General features: G+C 37.3%; 1 protein-coding gene across 7 annotated transcripts in view; it reads left to right on the forward strand.

Moving 5' to 3' along the window:
• The window catches only part of PLEKHA5 (pleckstrin homology domain containing A5), a 240,809-nt gene that overhangs the window by 44,362 nt on the left and 178,309 nt on the right, over positions 1-18,138 (forward strand). For 2 of the 7 annotated variants that reach the window (XM_042945929.1, XM_042945930.1), the window contains exon 1: positions 12,247-12,532. The exons of the other annotated variants lie outside the window; for them this stretch is intronic. The gene's annotated coding sequence lies outside the window, so the exon portion shown is untranslated. Of the gene's footprint in view, positions 1-12,246; positions 12,533-18,138 lie in introns of those variants that run through there. 7 annotated transcript variants of the gene reach the window in all.

An 18,138-nucleotide genomic window follows, 5' to 3' on the forward strand; every position in this document is an offset into this window, starting at 1 on the left:
AAAGTTTTGATACACATTCGTATACTGGTCTCCAGGTTAATTGCCTTCAGTGTCCATTTTTGTTTGGCATACTAATCATTTTCTTACTATTTTTGAATAAGTTTTTCATTTGTATTTTGACATTTTTTAATTTTCAGAGACATTTTTGTTTTGTTGTAGTGAAACTGATCAGCCTTTTCCTTTTTTGATTTCTGCATTTGGTATCATACATGCAGTTAACCTTTAGATTATAAAAATAGCTGTATTATATGTTCATGTTTTTATTCTTCATATTTACATTTCTAGTCCATTGAGAAATGGTTTTGGATGTAGAACTTTTTTTTGTTGTCAAATGTTGGTTAGTTGTCCCAATAGCATTAATTTTCTGTTGTTGTTTAGTATATAGGATTATGTGAATATATATAAAACTCTTACCAAGTGTTTTAAAATATCCTTAATAATTAGTGATTACAATGGAGCAAGGTAGAAAGTATTAGTTCTCTGGGCCATTTGAAGCAGAGAAAGCCACATTGCTTTAAACAAGGCAGCATCACTAAGCATTAGCAGTTATATCATGGAGAAGGTGAAGTAAGTCCTTTTTATTGGCTCAGAGGATGTGATAGGCTCTTATATTTGGAAAATCCTCTCCATATTCCTAGCTGGTGACCAGTTATAGGTTTACCATCTAATTTCCATGAGGCTCCATTTGACTCTATTTCCTGTGCTTTTTGTGCCTTCTCATACGCCTCACAGGGGAGGGGCAGTATACCTGCCCAGCTGAGTGCCCATTGAGGCTGAAATCGATTCTTTTTAGTGGGAATTAAGATTGTGATAACTTCAGGTACTGTTTTTCTTTTTTTAATTTTTTGTTAACGTTTATTTATTTTTGAGACAGAGAGAGAGCATGAACAGGGGAGGGGCAGAGAGAGAAGGAGACACAGAATCTGAAATAGGCTCCAGGCTCTGAGCTGTCAGCCCAGAGCCCGACGCGGGGCTCGAACTCACGGACTGTGAGATCATGACCTGAGATGAAGTTGGATGCTTAACCAACCAAGCCACCCAGGCGCCCCTTATTAATATAATTTTCTCTCTCAGTTTACAGAATATGCCTTGAGCAAGTCTGTATATTTGCAGCAATTATAAGGCTTCTGAAAATAAAAAAAGAAAAGGGAAACCTTTCTTCCTTGCTTGATATACTTTGCTTAATCAGCAATCATGCTCAGGTTTTGTGAACAACAGAAAAGAAAGTTGGGTGTTGGACTGGTAATTCAAGGATCTGGTGGAACCACCTGTCCGACCTCCTAGGCTCACAGTGTTTGTTAAGATTCCTTTGGTTGCAAAGATAAAAATTAAGTCACACTTCATCAAAAGAAGTTATTTGCTAAAATTCGTTATTGAAAGAATTCTTGGGGAGCTTGCAATCTTGAAGGAACTGCAGCATGGCTAAATTTTGCACAGAGCAAGAATCTAGTGCCTTGAGCACTGGGAGCTTCTGAACCTTCCCTAGAGTGCTTTCATCAGGGTGACACAGCTGTGACCATATTGTCACTCAAGTGTCAAATTCCCAAGAGAGAGAATCTGATTTGCTTGATGGATGGGAGGATAGAGCCATCTGTAGTAGACTGAGCCATATTAATTTGCTAATTGGACGGTTTTTGCCTCAAGAAAAAGCAGTTTCTCATGCTTCAGCTTAATAAGCACAGACATATTTGAGGGGGCTCCTCTAAGTGTCAGGAGAATCATGAGATGGTGAGCCTCCCCAAGTAATGTCTACTACATGTTCCTTTGATCTTCTCAACTCCACAGAGCTTGATTTCCTCATTTTCTTTCTTTCTTTTTTTTTTTTTTTTTTTACATTTTGTTGCAAACCCCCAGAAAAACTCTCATCTCCTGGGTCAACTTCCCTATGGAGGGAAGCTAAGTACTGTTGGGGAAAATGACACAATTCTTGAAATGGCTCTTTTCTGTCTTTGGATGGCTGGAGATTTTCCTAGTTGTCAATCTACTGTAAGCATCCATGGTAGCATGGGTTCTTTGTGGTCATTATTAATTCTGTATTTCACTGCAGGCTGTGTTACTATTCTAGTGTAAAACTGGCTACTGTACAGTTTCAATGGAGAGACTACTGCTTCATACTAGTTCTTTCTAGTTGAAAGTTTCAATTTGTCTCCACCCCACCCAACCACTGAAGGAGTTCTTGATTACTTTGAACTACGGTGTCAATCCATTAAAGCTGTGTGTTTTGAATAGAGACAACCTTTAGATTGGTTTCAGGATATAAGCTGTTTTAGATGAACAGAAGGAACCATCTCCTGGCTGCCATTTTTCTTCATTATTCTCCTTGGCTGATGTAAAGTTTTTTGAGACTTAACTTTTCATTAAAATCCTGTATTTGGATTCTGTTGGTGGGGAAAAAAATATTCTCTTTTATGTGTAAATGGGCTATTCTAATACAAAATAAAATTCAGAGTTTGTACAGCCAAAGTGAGTTAGTTATACCTTATTTATGCCATAGATGAAACAAATCAATTGTGGCAAGTACATTTGTAGAAACCACAAGACTCTGAGTTGAAGGCAGTTTATTGCAGTGATTTACAGAGAAATAGCTGCAAAACAGTTTCTTTTGGGTGGGAGAAATAAAAATTTGATACCAGTATCTTTTCTGTTATTTGAATATTAAATTTACCAAAAATTCTTCATCTCCCTATGCATTCTCCTTCCCCCATACACACACCTGCAAGCCCATACATATGGACACATTCTGATTTTCATAATGCTGTATTACAGGTAACATCAGTAAGAAAGAGCTCTTTGAATGAGGGAAAGAATATATTAGTAGTGGCTAATACCAAATATTGAGATTTCTTATAAGAATGTGTTCTAAACAGAAACTCAGTTAAAGGTAAATGAATGATGGTAAAGTACTAAGTTAGTATTCTGAGGCAACTTGGTGAAGCAGAGAGATCTTTGAAATCAACCAGTCTTGACTTTGAATCCCAGACCTGATTCTAACCATATAACTTCTTTGAGTTTCTTGTTTCTTTTTCTGTAATGTGAGATTAACAGCTGCCGTAGAGGATTAAAGTAATATACTTTGATTGAGTTCCTGGCACATAGTAGATATGTGAACAATAAGGTGCAGTCATTATTTTTTAATTAGTTTATCAAAGATAAAACAAATGGTTTGATTTATTTTATTGTGGTAGTAGTCGTAGAAAGCATATGTCATCTTTCTCTTGTTTTTACCCTTAAAGAAGAATTATCAGTAATGGTTTAGCAGCTTTGCTAATGTTGTACAGCTAGTTTAGACCCAGGAGGCTGACTTAAATCAATTTTGTTTTATCTTTGGACCTCAGTAAAGATCTATTTAAAGATTATCAAGTATAAAAAAAAAAAAAAAAAAAAGGATGGTTGTAAACTAAAGCCACCACAGATGAATGAAGTTAGTGTCACTTCCCTGCTTGGTTTCTGCTGATATTACATTGAAGGGAATCGGAGCCTTCCCTCTCTGCCCGGTCCTGGGAGGGCCTCCAGCGTTTTCTGGCCTTTACCCATTCAGGTAGCAATGATGTGTATGTCAGTGCTGCGTGGCTTTCTCTGACCAGCAGTGGTAGACTTGAGTTTCATATTGTCTTCTGAGACTCTTTGAAAGATGTGCCAGTGGTTTGAATATAGACTTTTGTTGGGAAAAACAAACAGATAAACTAGGACATAAAATGCACACATTGAATCTAAGACGAACCCAATTTCATAAACATTAAAGTGTGAAACAAAATGTGTAAATACAAGAAGGATGTAATTTGAAGAACTCATTAATGAGTTTGTTGGTGATTATAAGTGTTGATACAATTCAGGTATTTCCAGACCTTGTCTTCTGCATCCTGCAGGGACACCAGTGGCTCCTGAGAAAGAGCCTGGGTAAAAATTGGGTCAAGATTTCACTGGGGTTCAGTCTTTTAGACAAAGCTTGGACTGAGCATCTTTCTGGGCCATTACTGATAACTTGTACGTCTTTTTCTTCTGTTGTGTAACTTTCTCCCCCCTCTTATTTAAAAGACTATTTTTTAGAACAATGTTAGGTTCACAGCAAAATTAAGAGGAAGGTGGAGATTTTCCATTTACCCTTTGTCCCTGCACATGGATAGCATATGCCATTTTCAGCATTCCCCACAAAAGTCTGCTCCTTTTTGTAAATTGTTTCTGTTATAATCTTCTCATTCCTCACTCAGTGGTGTGAGGTAAGAAATGAATATTAAGCATTATACGTAAAGAAAAAGGAATATGTAAAGGAATTTATAATTATGTGTGTTCTGTCTGTTGTAGAGCTCCCTAGCAACCTCTAGTCCTGAGTGAACCATTTTAGAGTGTAGCCTATGTATCAAGTCTGCATTAAAATACTATGAAATAAGATCAAATAGAAACCCTGCTCTCAGTGTTGTGAACTCCCGCTCTTGCCTCTTTTCATTTATTGTTAAAAGTGAAGTGTGCGATCTTTGCTCTGTGATCAAAAAAAACCCTCTTTTGTGTCTGGCTAATCCGGAATGTTTCTTTTTTTCTTCCTTAAATTAAAAAAATAAACCCAGTACTATACCTCTACTTGGGTATTGAAGTTTCTGTAAGTATTTTGTTTCTAAATAATAAGAGTTGAAAGCTTAGGAATGAGTGACATAAAAACTTTTAGAGGCACCTGGATAACTCAGTCCGTTAAGCATCAGATTCTTGTTTTTAGCTCAGGTCGTGATCTCATGGTCGTGGGATCGAGCTCCGCATCAGGCTCTGTGCTGAGTATGGAGCCTGCTTGGGATTCTCTCTTGCGCTCTCTCTCTCTCTCTCTCTCTCTCTCTCTCTCTCTCTCTGCCCTTCCCCCGCTCTCTCAAAATAAATAATTTTTAAAAAACCAAAAAAACCCTCCCTTTTACTTGTATGAAAGAGACTTGTCAGGTAGCAAATTGGAAGATTCTAATGACAGCATTTTTCCCTTTGTCGTTGGCTTTAGCTTAATTAAATTGTGGGAACATCAGGCCAGAAATTGAATTATCACTGTTAAGGTTTGTTCTTAACCTCTGAAGTGGAATATGGGAAGATGGCTAGCCATTCTGACCAGCAGAGGTGGCATATTTTGTATTTATAGGGGTTAATTTAAAACTTGGCCTTAAAGCTACTAAATGAGTAATTTAATGGTTTTCTTTTGTGTTTTTTTGATTTTCAGTTGTGTGTGTTTACACAGCCTTTTCCTCCAGTAAACAAACTAAAGGGAAGGGGCAACATCTGTGGCTCTGATTGTCTATAGGGTTTTGTTGTTGGGCTTTTAAACCCAGTTAATGCAGATCAGTAACTTTCTGCACAAAATATAATTAAAATCTCCCTGTAATGATTTTATAAGTAATTTATCATCCCTTCTTTCTAGAGTCTACATAATGTTTGTAAACTTGGTTGTCTTTCCTTACATACTACAGTTTAAAATGAGCAGGGAAGGTAGTTGAATTACTGGGGAGGATGACTGTGCCCAGCCCATACACTTTACAAAACCACAGTTGTAAAACCCTTGTTTACATAGTTAGGGGTCTGTTACTATTGTTGCTTTCTGATGGATGTCTTTGGCTTTTGGCTAACAAGGCAGTTGCAAGAAGCTCATAAAATCTTAATCAAGTGAAAATTTTTCGGCAATTTGAGACGTAAAATGAGACTAGCAACTAGAATAGAGATAGAGATATTTTTCCTAGCCTTTCCCTTCCCCCACGCCAGAGAGAACCCCCAATCAGCCTGGCTTGACTTATGGGGGACATGCCGCAGAAAAACAGCTTTACTTATAGCTGAGGCCTGTGACATCATTATCTCTGAAAAGACTGAGATTAAGAAGAAATCAGTTTAGGGAATGAGTATTTAAATTCTGTCACAATTTGGGAAACATGGAGATCATCAGCTCCTTCATCTACCTCTGGGAAGATTTTAGCATTTCTTTTAATGTAATGATGAAGAGACACTGTATTAGCTATGAGTTCCAACAACACCCTGTAAGAATAGCTGCTTATAAGTATAAATTTGCCCTGCTTAAGAAGGCCTGGTTAGCTCTTCTAAAATTTATGTGAATTTATATTTATATGTTTATTTACAGAGTAGCCAGAGTATTTTAAAAAGAAGAACAAAGTAGGAACGCTCATACTGCCTGATTTGAAGGTTCACCGAAAGCCACAGTAATCAAGACGTTGTGGCATCAGAGAAAGGATAGTCGGGCTGGGGTTGGGGAGGATGGGGATTGTGACAAAACAGAATCTAGAAATAGGCCCATACCATACACGGTAGGTCATTGTTTTCAGCACATAGGTGAAAAGGTATTGAAATGGAGAGAGGGTTAGTCTTTTTTACAAATACTTCTGGGACAGTTGGACATTCCCATGGAAGAAAGAGAGAACTTTGGCCCATTTTGTACTTTACATAAAACTCAAAACTCAGGGCACCTGACTGGTTCAGTCGGCAGAGCATGCAATCTTGATCTTTGGGTTGCGAGTTTGAGCCCCAAATTGGGTATAGAGATTACTTTAAAAAAAAAAAAAATCTTAAAAACAACAACAACAACAAAAGGATCTACTAAAGGGGCACCTTGGTGGCTCACTCAGTGGAACATGCAGCTCTTGATCTTGGGGTTATGAGTTCAAGCCCTGCGTTGCTGTGGAGCTTACTTTAAGAAAACAAAAACAAAAACTCAAAATGGATCATACACCTAAATTTAAAGCTATAAATCTTCTAGAAGGAAACATAGGAGATACTCTTTGTGATCTTGAGTTAGGCAGAAATTTCTTAGAGATGACACCAAAAGCATAATCTGCAAAAAGAAAAAAAAGTAATAAATTCAACTTGATGCAAGTTAAAAACTTTTTGCTGTGTGAAAAACTGTTACAGAAAGAAAAGCAACTGAATAGGAGAAAATATTTGCAAATCATTTATCTGACAAATAAATTATATCCAAATAACATAAAGTACTCTTGAAACTCAACAATATGAAGACAAACCATCCAGTGGGCTGAAGATTTGAAAAGTCACTTCATCAAGAGAGAAGATATGCAGATTAAAAATAATTACATGAAGGGGCGCCTGGGTGGCTCAGTCTAACCGGTTAAGCGTCCGACTTGGGCTCAGGTCATGATCTCAGGGTCCGTGAGTTCGAACCCTGCATCAGGCTCTGTGCTGACAGCTCAGAGCCTGGAGCCTGCTTCAGATTCTGTGTCTCCTTCTCTCTCTGACCCTCCCCCGTTCATGCTCTGTCTCAAAAATAAATAAAACATTAAAAAATAAATAAATACATGAAAAGATACTCAATAGTCATCAATAGTCTTGAGAGAGGTGCAAATTAAAACCACAGTTAGGTACCACTGCATCCCTATTAGAATGACTCAAAACTGAACAATGAAGGTAACTATTCCCTTTATTAAGTGTTTAACCATGTGCCACTGACAGTTCTCCATGCTTTACATATATTAACTTATTTGATCTGTGTAACAAACTATAAGATAGCATATTTTCAAGGGCACCTGGGTGGCTTAGTCGATTAAGCATCCGACTTTGGCTCAGGTCATGATCTCACAGTTTGTGGGTTCGAGCCCCGTGTCAGGCTCTGTGCTTACAGCTCGGAGCCTGGAGCCTGCTTCGGATTCTGTGTCTCCCTCTCTCTCTGCCCCTCTCCTGCTCATGATCTGTCTGTCTCAAAAATAAAGGTTAAAAAAAGAAAATTAAAAAAAAAAACATTTTCAGATGAGAGACCTGAGGCTTAGATAAATTGGCCATAGTCACATAGCTGGTAAAGCGCGGAATCAGGAATATATTATTACAGACTTATATGAACATTGTATAACTCTACCATATTCAGTGGGTCATGTGCTGTTGGGTTAAGTTATTAGTGGTGATCATTCCCCTTGTGCCAGGGGTATGTTTTGCAGCTAGGCATTAGAATGGGAAAAAGTATTTCAAAATTGATCCTCATTTCCTTTTCTTGTATACATATACTCACAAATTTTGCCATCTGTTTATGGAAAAATACTGTTTTAGTTTCTTTTTGTTGCTAGTTTTTAACCTGTGCCCATCAGAATAGTAAGGAAATGATCATGTTGCATACTTGGAACCAGCCACAGTTAAGTTTGGAGATGCCAGTTCTAGCTGGGACCAGTGCAATGGCATGATGCTAGTGGTGTTTTTTGTTGTTGTTGTTGTTGTTGTTCTTTTAGCTGGAAGACCTCAGAGATATGCAAATCACTCACCATTTGAGGCTGTTACTGTCCCAGTAACTCCTTTGGTTCCCTGGAACACAGGGAGACAGAAGAGCAGAACAGCCTGGGGGATGGTCTAAATAATAAATGTTTGAATTATATTAATTAATCTTATCATTAAAGAAAGCATTGTGTTTTATCTTTTAAGGCTTTGAGTTTGGCCAAGTCTCATTGGGATCCAGTTAATGATAGTAGTGCTGAAAGGTCAGGAGCTACCACCCTGTGCCATCAGCCATCAAAAATCAAATAGTTAAGTTTTAAGTGTTGGAAATGTGAATTTTTCACCTTTCAGTTCTCATAAACTAAAGCTACTGTTGCTATAGCAATGATTTTTCGCCTACATAAAATTTGTGTTTGAGACAGTTTTTTCTTAAACACGGTTTTTAAAAGTATAAAATGAATAAGCGTAGGCATCATGGCCCTGAAATAATTCTTCAAATGGCAGAAAGGTGACTTGGTTTTATAATTTCTTGAATATAAACACGAAGGCTTGATCAGAAATCTCAGCTGACTTTATGGGTGGGAGCTCAGGGATGTAAACTTGAATACAAGTCTAATTTGATTTACAGATATATCTCATTTAAAGCAAGAGTTGAGGGAAACCTGTGTGGCTCAGTCGATTAAGCGACTTACTTCGTCCCAGATCATGATCTCACAGTTTGTGAGTTTGAGCCTGCATTGGGCTCACTGCTGTCAGCATGAGCCTGCTTTGAATCCTCTGTCCCCATCTCTTTCTTTGCCCCTCCTCCACTGGTTCTCTCTCTTTCTCTTTCTTTCTCTCCTCTTCCCTCCCTCTCTCAAAATAAATAAACTTTAAAAAATAAATAGGGGCCCCTTGGGTGGCTCAGTCAGTTAAGCATCTGACTTCAGTTCAGGCCACGATCTTGCAGTCCATGAGTTCGAGCCCCATGTCAGACTCTATGCTGACAGCTCAGAGCCTGGAGTCTGCTTCGGATTCTGTGTCTCCCTCTCTCTCTGCCCCTCCCCTGCTCATGCTCTGTCTCTCTTGCTCTCAAAAATAAATAAAACATTTAAAAAATAATCAAATAAAGCAAGAGTTGAAAAATTAATATAGCATAAATGCCAATAAGTGGCATGATATTATTCCAACAAAAAGAAGCTTTTAATAGCAGTGGGCCCTTAAGTAGGTTTATATTTTATTCCTATATTGAGGACTTAGAAAATCAAATGTCTTCAGAAACCTGGATATTACCATGTTGATAATCTTGTTATATTATTGTTTAGTCTTATTTTTAAAAAATAGACTTTTTGATTATATTTATCATTTATATTTTTACAGTATAATAATCAAGTTATTTCATTACGTCCTACTGTAAGTTCTTCAAAGTGCTAAGAAAAATGTTGAAACCTCTTAGACTCATAGGATTTATGCCAGGAAGCAATCTTAGGGATCATTTTGCCCAACTTTTTCATTTTATCGATTGAAGGGCTAATATTTTGATGGATCATTCAGCTTATTGTGGCAGAGTTGAGACCAGAATTAGATGACCCTGGCCTCTTAACCTTTTACCTGCATGATGCTATATTCTTGTTTGCTCCTTCCATATCTATTGATGTTTACAATAGATTTATGCTTAATATAAAAACATATACATGCATTCATCTCCACTGGACAAGAAAGTATTCATAAGTGATTCAGATAACAAGGAAACTACAGCCAGGTTTCAGATTTATTTTTGTAACTTTTATTGCATAATGTTGAATATTAGAAATATTTTAAAATATTTGATGCCCTATAGTCAATGATATTTTAATAGTGTTATATGTTTACAGATGGTAGCTACACTTGAGGTGAGCATATCATAATGTATAGAGATGTTGAATCCCTGTGTTGTACACCTGAAACTAATGTAACATCATGTCAACTATCCTCAAATTTAAAAATTTAAGGAAAAACATAAAAGCAAAGGGTGTGAAAAAAATTAAAGAATAATGGAAAAGATGTGCCAGGATTATAGACACAGAGTATATTGAGGTCAATGTCAAACTCCCTAATTGCTTTTAAGGTTACATTGTATCATTATTTTTTTTTAAGTGAAACTTTATTTTTAAAAAAATGTTTATTTTGAGAGAGAGAGACAGAGAGCGAGTGGGGGAGAGGAAGAGGTAGGGAAAGGGGGAGACAGAATCCCAAGCAGGCTCTGTGCTGGAAGGGCAGAGCCTGAGGTAGGGCTCAAACCCACAAACCTTGAGATCGTGACCTGAGCCAAAAATCAAGAGTCAGACGCTTAACCAACTGAGCCACCCAGGTGCCCCTCAAGTTAACATTTTAGATCAAATATGAATGAAACTCAAAAATTTTAACTAAGTTAATTAAATAAAAACATACGATTCCCAGGAAGAAAATAATGAGCAAGCTAGTAGAAAATGAATAAAAGATGGGAACAAGGAAAGTCAGCTCACACTAAAGGAAATACAGAAAGACACTTAAAAGCAAAAAAGCCAGCTAGAATGAGATCTCTTATTTGCTTAGGGGCTTGGCAAAGTTTCAAGTGTGGTAATACCTCCCATTAGTGAAGGTAGAGGGAAATAGTCACTCTCTTTTACTACTGATAAGAATGTAACATGGTGAAAATAGTGAAATATAAAATGCTCATACCCTTTTGTCTCATCAGGTCTATAACTGCAACCTTGTCCTACAAATATCATAGTATTAATTAATATGAGGTTGAATTTTCATCTATATTATAGTGATGTATGTACAACTTGCTGAAGTTTTGTTTTATATGCACACATAAAAAACCCAGTGAAAACTGATAATCGCTCAAGTATCATTTAATAATGAACTAGTTATCTAAATTATAGAGCAATAAAAAATATATGTAGCAGTAGATCTGAATGTGTTGAAATCAAGGTTTACTAAGAGGGAAAAAAATCAAGTTTTACAGTTTTGTACTAATAAAGATCTACATATTTAAGCTTTTTCTGTGTAGAGATTCTAGTAGGATACAAATGAAAATGTTAATGACTTGGATTTTATTGAGTTTTGGTAAGAAATATCAAGGATGGAGCAGAGGAGGCTTTCATTTTCACTTTAAATCTGTCTGTATTTTGTGAAGAAAGGTATATACGCAGTCTATGTTGTATATATGTTGTTTTTGTTTAAAAGTTTTAAAACAGTAAGTGTGTTCATTGTTAAAATGATTTTGCTTTGTAACTGAGGAAATCGTCTCTTATTTTTAAATAATTTTGAAAAGCTTGCTCTTGATTTCTTTATAATTTAATTTCTCTTTTAAAAAAGCATGGTTAGTTCTAAGATTTAGTTAAAGTGATTGAGCTAGAACTAGCAGATTTTCAAAATCAATCAGATTCAACCCAACTCAAACTCTACACCCAAGTCTTCATTTAGGAAGATAGATCTCTAAGAAATATGTTTACCAAAAGCCATAAAGATAATCATATTCTTTGACTCTGTAGTTCCATTTCTGGATCTAGATGCTAAGGAAATAAAAAGTTTTCATATTAGTAGAAAATGATTGTAATACAAATCTCCAGCAGTTGACTCGTGTTGACTAAACCATGAGATTACAAGATAGAATATTATGTGGCCTTTAAAAATATGGAACACAGATACTGGGAAGGTACTTGTAAAAAGATACATAAGTTATAGTTAAGTAAATGATAAAGCACACAAAATAGTACCAGTGGCTACAGTAATGCTTTTTGAGTGTATTTTGAGTACCAGATATGCTTGGTAGAAACCAAGTTTCTTATCTCTAATCCTCAGAGAAACCCAATAAGGAAGATGATCCTGGCTCTATTTGATAGAAAAGGAAACTATGGGTGAGGGGAATTAGACACTTGTCCTGTAGATCAGCTTTGTTTTGAAATCCCAGTACCCAGGCCCTTCATCTCCCACTCTGGCTAATCAATACACTCAGAGCTCCATGATGTTTCTCAGGAAGAGAATGCTTGATTTCTCTTTCCAGTGCTTGGAATATTTTGCTGCCATTGTTAATTTTCAGTGAGTTAGCCAGTGCTGGTGATCAGTTTGTGTGTGAGTAATTGCATAGCTTTGTGAGTTAACCCTGGAAATACAGGCTCTGTTTGAAAGTGAGCATGTCATTTATTACAGCAGTTGAGTCTGTGATTGTGTCATCACCTCCTACTCTGGCACACAGCTATGGCACACAGCCATGATGAGGTTTCAGGAGCCATTGAACTCCCCTACATCCACCTCTGGCAGCCTCCAGTGTGCTGCCCAAGTATTATCATTTACTTTATGTGCCTGTGACATGAAGAGACTTGAGGAAGCACTGCTAGCAAACCAGGTATTTATAAAAGTGTAACAGAAATTGGTTCGATTTTCAGTTGTTACATTTTGTTCAGAAGTCATTATTCCCAAGTCAGTGCAGCAGAAATAGCTGAAACGTCAAACTGATCCCATCATTAGTTGAAGACAGTAACATATTTGGGGATTATTTAACACTAGGCCAGCATACTCAATTTATAGAAAAACAAGGAAATCCGGACCTGGAGAAACAGACTGCGACAGTGTGGTTTCTGTGAAGTGTGACATGTGGTAGAATGCTTAAGCACATTCTCCAAGTGGGTAGTTAATTTTATTCTTAATTTTCATGATTGAAGTTATAAAGTCCATGTAATGAAGTAAATTGTGATGATGTTGTACAAAGGTGGTATGGTAATAATCAGTAGCTTTTGGAGACTGCTCACTTCTCTTTGGGGAGATAGAGGGATCTGGGGTTGATGTAGCCCCATCCAGTGCAGAAGGTGGTAACTAACTCCTCCCTTGCACTGCAGAATCACATGGCATCTGCCCAACTGGGTGTTAGTTTCTTCATCTTTATGGAGGAGGTATGGGCTAAAATGGGCTAAAATTAATGACTTTTTTAAAAAAGGAAAAATTATTTATAGTGATTGGTGGTGGTACATGTTAATCTAGTTGAAATCTAGAAATCTGCATATATCTTACATATCTTACTTGGAATAGAAACCAAATACTTAGGAGGAGGGAAATTTTTAATTACAGGCACATATTGCCTCCTTCAGAGATTTTTAGGACTCTGATGATTACACTGCATTTTAAAAGGAAGACATTTAATTCCTTGGCACTGGGAAATCAGTTTTTTGGATAAAATTTTTTAAGATATGAAATTGACTGTTTTGTATAATTGTTCTTGAATGCCTTTCTTTTTTTTATATCCTGCGTTATTATTAAAGGCCTCTTCTTAACAATATTTATATTGAAACAGAAGAAACAATTCTGATACACAACTGTGATCACGATTTTATAACTTTATGCATCTGCTAAAGACTGGATGGGAATCTGGAAAACAATTGGCATTGCAAATGAATGAAGGGTTAGTTAAATATAGATTTTTCAGGATATGGGTTTTTCCCTGGTGTATGGGGGAGGGATGGGCCTGTTGAAGTAGTAACAGGCAAGTTAATTTCAGGGGTGTTGAAATTCAGCCTCTTATTTGGAAAAAAATAGTGTGTGTGTGTATATATATATATATATATATTTTTTTTTTTTTTTTGCAGGAGATACAGAAAAATATAATTCAAATGAGGTAGAATGTACTTGAAAAATTTATATGAAAACATGGCATGTATTTAAGCAAAAGTCTCTCAGCCTCCTTCTTCCCCATCTAGTTGATGTTATACTTGGTTTTAGGCTTTGTATCAGAGTGCAGTTATGCCGATGAATTTTTTTTTTTTTTTTTTTTTTGTTAGAGCTTAGAAATGCCAGAGGTAGTAAGCAAATCTCAAACTGTCAGCTCTGAGATTTATTATGTGTGTCTGCTGTTTGAGTCCAAAAGAGCTTAACAGCTGAATATAGACTTTAAATCACCATTGGGATTTAAATTTTACTCTGAAAGACTAGGTCATTTGACAGTCATCAAGGGCATTTTCATTCTCAAGACTGTTTTGCGGGCCCAGCAGAAAACTCCTCCATCAGCCCAAGAGGGGGGAGTTATTCTCAGGGCTAAGGCATTAAATCTGGGGTGCTCCACATGCAAAAAATAATAATGAAACACAGGGGGATTTGTTTTGTAAACTAATCCAGAAAGTGAACTTTAAATTGATAGCAAGCGGATAGGGAATGATTTGGTCAGATACTGAGGATTAAAGGTATTTAGAATATACTCTGTTATTTTGATGTACAAAAAAATTTATACCTGAAAGATTATTTTAGAAAATCACCAAGATAAGGACTGATCGTTTGGGAGAAAAAAATTGACAGTGATTATTGCAATTATATTTTCAAAGACCTAGGCAGTACAATGATGATTTAAAATATGTTAGTGGGGTGCCTGGGTGGCTCAGTCAGTGGAGCATCTGACTCTTGATTTCGGCTCTGGTTGTGATCCAAGCATTGTGGGATCAAGTCCTGCATCTGGCTCAGTGCTGAACGTGGAGCCTGGGGAAGGGAGGATTCCTTGGGCTGTGCTTCTTATTCACTGTGGGTCCTCTAAAATCATCAGCAACAACATTCAAACTTGGGCTCACCAGAGATTAACCAAATCAGAGCCTGCTAGCTTGGGACCGGGGGATCTATTTTTAAATATCTCCACAGATTTATAGCGTACAGTCAGGGTTCTGAACCACACTGTTTTGTAAAGTTTTGTATATTTCACATGGAAAGGCAGAGAGTTAAATCTTGTAGGTGTCTTGTAGTAACCGTAAAAAGAAACAGATCAATTTTACTTCTTTAATACTTTGGAAAATGTCAGATTAAAATGAGCACCTCCCTGTAAGAAAATTTTGTTACTTACTTGAGATGGCCTGAAGTAAACATAAGAAAATAGAAGATGATAGAATATTTTTTTGAGATTTTATTTTATTTTATTGTAAGGATGATAGAATATTTAATAGCCACAGACCAATATTGGCATGAGTTACACTTGAACTTGACTTAGAGTATCAAGCAAGTTAAATTTAGCACTAAGCTCAGATTAAAGGAGAAGCATGTGAATAAATGAAGCAGAACAACAGTATCTGTTATTTTTAAAAAATATTTGAAGTCTCTTGTTGAATGCAGCATAATTTCATAGTATTGAAGTATAGGCTCTGAAAGCTTATGGTATACTAAGTATAATAAGTGTTACTGAAAAGCACTAATGTGCCTATATTGATTATTATTACAGTATTTTTAAATAATTTCAAAAAGCTTTGTATGGAACACACTTTAGTACATTAAAATAACTAAGGTAAGGTAATGTAAAGATATGTCACGAAAACCTGAGGAAACTATAGTGGTATCAGTCACTTAAGAACTCATTTGGGTGGCTCAGTTGGTTAGGCGTCTGACCCTTGATTTCGGCTCAGGTCATGATCCCAGGGTCGTGGGATTGAGCCTTGCATTGGGCTTGAGATTCTCACTCCCCCTCTGCCCCTCTCCCCTGTTCACATGCTCTCTCGCTCTCTCTCTCTCTAAAATAAAAACATTTTAAACTTTTAAATAATAATAAAAAATAAAACTCGTAATTCTAGGCAAGGATAAATTTGTGAGTGTTTGTATTTTAGTACCAGTGGTTGGGGAATGGGTGGTAAACAGAAAGCTATTTTTGCTGATTGGTACTCAACTGTGAGTCACATGTGACTCATTTCATCTGTCAGCTTAATCAAAAATAAAAATGTGTTTAGGTCTGGGAAATTCAAAGATTATTATTCCATAGTCTTTGCTCTCAAGAAACCTCTAATTGTATAGGTGAGTAAGACATATACCAATAACAACAATAACAGCAGGTTGACCTTTTTCATTGATGCAATAATAGGAAAAGAGGTTTGCTGGAGAAGCCAGTGCTGCAAGGACTAACTCATCTACGGAGCTAGGGCAGTCAGCTATTAAAGTCACAGTAGCTAAACTGATAGAGTAAACCTGTGCTTAAGAAAATATGGTAAGTGTCTGATCTGGGAATGGGGGATTGGTCAAGAGGGAAAAGGGGAAAGGTGGTGAAAGGAGGTACTGATTCATGCTGATTTCCATACTGTAGTACTGGGGATTGGGAATTGTGATCTGTCTCGTGGAAGTAGAGGCTGGACACTGTGGGGCAGATCACAAGATCCAGCCTTCTGGGAGAAGGGAAGGTGACGATTAGATACATCATGTGTATACCAGCCAAGTAGACTAAGATTGAAGGAAGAAGGTACTTCTCTAGGGGAACTGTAGTAAAAATTAAACATCTATATGCCAGCTACAGGTAGTTATCTATTCAATTCTTGAAATGACCATATGAGGGGGGTACTATTATTTTTTACATTTTTCAGGTAAAGAAACCTAGACCAGTGACGTGAAATAAATGGCCCAGGTCACAAAGCTAGAAAGTGGTGGTGCTTGGATTAGGACCCAGGATGTCTAGCCTAAGAGATAACAGGGGTATACCACTTCCTTTAGCCTAACTGGGTTGTTAGTGTCTGAAGCCAAATGGGGCTGGACAAGGTAGGGACTAATGAGTGGTATAAGCAAAATGCTATAGGGCTTTGTGGCTGGTGTGCTATAGACAAACATTCTAAATAAACATCACAACACAACAAAGGATGTGGAAGTGAGAGCCAAAATATGGGCCTACAGACTATATTTGGATGTATCTTATAGTATGTGGGAAGCAGTAGAAGAAGATGGAAAGATAAGATGGGATCCTTTTGAAATCCCGAAAGGGTTCCTGAAGTCAGACTCCTAAAAGAACTTCGGTTTTACTTGATTATATACTGGAAAGCTATTGAAAGCCTTCAAGTGGGACATTACATGACTGGAACTGATAATAGGGAGTGAGTTAGAATGTTTTTATTCAAGTGATTTGTCCTACTTCAGCATGGCCCAGTGGATGTGGAAAGTAGAAAATACATAAAAGATACAATGATCCAAAGATTGGTTGAACAAGGAGAATGATGGGGTAGTTTGAAACAGCAGTAACTGGAAGATCTCATTGGGTGCGAGGGTAGGAGAAATGAACGGAACACTTTCAGTACCAAAGAGCAATGGTGTCATGTTTACAGGTTGAAGGCAGTGATCTAAGAGGTGGGCATCATCCTTGCGTGTCACTGATGGCAGATGGGTATGCCCAAGTCCAGTAGTATCTGTCTCGCTGTATGAGGAGTAACTGAGTTTAGCGCCATGTATTAGCTGTTAAGTTACCGTAACTTTGTGGCTTACGACACAGTTTCGTTACCTGGCAGTTCTGTAGGTCAAGCGTCCGACCCAGGACTCACTGGGCCAAAGTTAAGGTGTTGGCAGGGCTGTCCCTTTCCAGAGGCTCATAGGGTAGAATCTATTTGCATGCTTTTGCGCTTCTAGAGGCTGTTCATATTCTTGGTTCATGATCTCCTTTCTCCATCTTTAAAGCCAGCAATGTTGCATCACCATCCCTTTTTCCATGGTTACACCTCCCCCTGACTCTCCTGCCTCCCTCTTCCACTTTTATAAGGACCCTTGCGATTACATCAGGCCACCCAGATAATGCAGAACAGTCTGCCTTACCTCCCCCATTTCAACCACATCTGCAGAGTCCCTTTTGCCGTGTGAGGTAGTAAGGTAACGTAATCACAGGTTCTGGGGATTAGGACACGGACTTCTGGGAGGCGGGGGGCATTCTGCCTACCTCCTACAGGGCCTGGCAAATAGTGAACTTTTGAGTGATTTCTAATATTAGTATTGCCTCATCATCATTACTGTTAATGGTAGGATTACTCATCCCTCGCACTTCAATTGTAATATTAGTGTCACAGCACTGCTGAAAATTGTATTTCCAGTCAGGGCTCTACTGGGTCTGTTTGGCAGAGATGTCAGCTGAGAATATAAGTGATTTACCAATATTTAATTTTAAATGGCACATTCATTTTTAAAAGTACTCAGGAAGAAAAATTCTTGAAAGTTTTACCAAGAGATTTTTTCCAGATAATAGCATATGAT

The sequence above is a fragment of the Panthera leo genome, chromosome B4 (genome assembly GCF_018350215.1).
Source record: "Panthera leo isolate Ple1 chromosome B4, P.leo_Ple1_pat1.1, whole genome shotgun sequence".
NCBI classification, from domain to species: Eukaryota; Metazoa; Chordata; class Mammalia; order Carnivora; family Felidae; genus Panthera; species Panthera leo.